Below are 1339 nucleotides of genomic sequence, written 5' to 3'. Positions count from 1 at the left end.
GCGGAGCGGCTGGGCCCGTGAGCCATGGCCGCTGAGCCTGCGCGTCCGGAGCCTGTGCTCCGCAACGGGAGAGGCCACAACAGTGAGAGGCCCGCGTACCGCAAAAAAAAAAAAAAAAAAAAAGACATTGGCTCAAGTGCCAGCTTGACAAACTATGGCCTCACTTCAGTTTCAATAGTTACATCTCATTCTGTCTATTCACAAACTATCCCTAAGTATAAAGCTCTGTTTAAAAAAAAATCTTGGTGGGTGATGTCCTGATTAGATTCACCATACCTGTATTCAGTTTTATAAAGATGGTTTGGCATGACAGAAATATCATGAATTTAAGGGTTAAAGATTCCTGAGATGAAATTTCAGTCCTGACCCTTTCTTGTGTGGAATCTTCGGCAAGTAACTAAACTTCTCTGATTCTCTACTATGTGCAGGAAACTTGAACTCCAGACCTTCCAAGGTTGCTATGAGAACAAAAGAGATCACATATGCAATGCGCTGGGTATAAAGAAGGGCTCTAAAGGCGCTAGCTACCCATCCCCCCCCCACCTCCCACCACTTCCTCCCATATTGTTTCAGCAGCAGTGAAAGCTTCTTAATAGTCTTCCCTCCCATGAACCTGTATCTTGAAAGGATCTGTGAAGTAAGACTGTGATGGAGAGAAAAGTAGACTTAACTCACCCTTTACACTTAATCTGGAAGCAAAGACACACCCACTCAGCACTTGTTAACAAGGCTTCTTCTCATCAAAGCAAATAGGCTTGAATGAGTGGCTTTAAGTAACTAGATCATTAAACTGGCTTTTCTTACTTGATTTCTCAACAGATAGAGAAAAACAGAAGATTGTTTTTTCAGAAACCTGAACAGTGATTTCCTCCAAAACCAGGAGAAAATAAAACTCATTCTTCACTGAAGTGATATATTTTGGTTAAAGGGCCATATATTCCATAACTGACCAAGTGCTTGACCTCTAAGAAAAACTGTTTCTCTCCCCACAGCTTTCCACTCTCTAAAAAGCAACTACAGTCCCCCCCCCGGCCCCCCACAAGCAGAAGTTTCTTAATAGAAATCCTATTTATACCTTGACTGTCCAAAAGAATCCATGCTTCTAAAGTAAAGCCCCCCTCTCCTCGCAAGTCTTGAAAAACTCAAATGTTAAGGCTTTGGCTCCGAAGCTATGCGTGATCTTAGCAGTGTGATGAGAACATTGGAAAAAGAAGGGTGACAGCAACCCAGTCCTTCTCTAGGTCCCTTTCACTTTGAAGCCATATATAAAAACCCTTAGGATACAGGATTGGAACATGGCCTGAGAAGAGAGTCAGGAAATCGGGCCCATCTGAACTGT

This window comes from Physeter macrocephalus, chromosome 9, assembly GCF_002837175.3.
Source record: "Physeter macrocephalus isolate SW-GA chromosome 9, ASM283717v5, whole genome shotgun sequence".
NCBI lineage: Eukaryota > Metazoa > Chordata > Mammalia > Artiodactyla > Physeteridae > Physeter > Physeter macrocephalus.
This window is presented reverse-complemented; position numbering follows the sequence as displayed.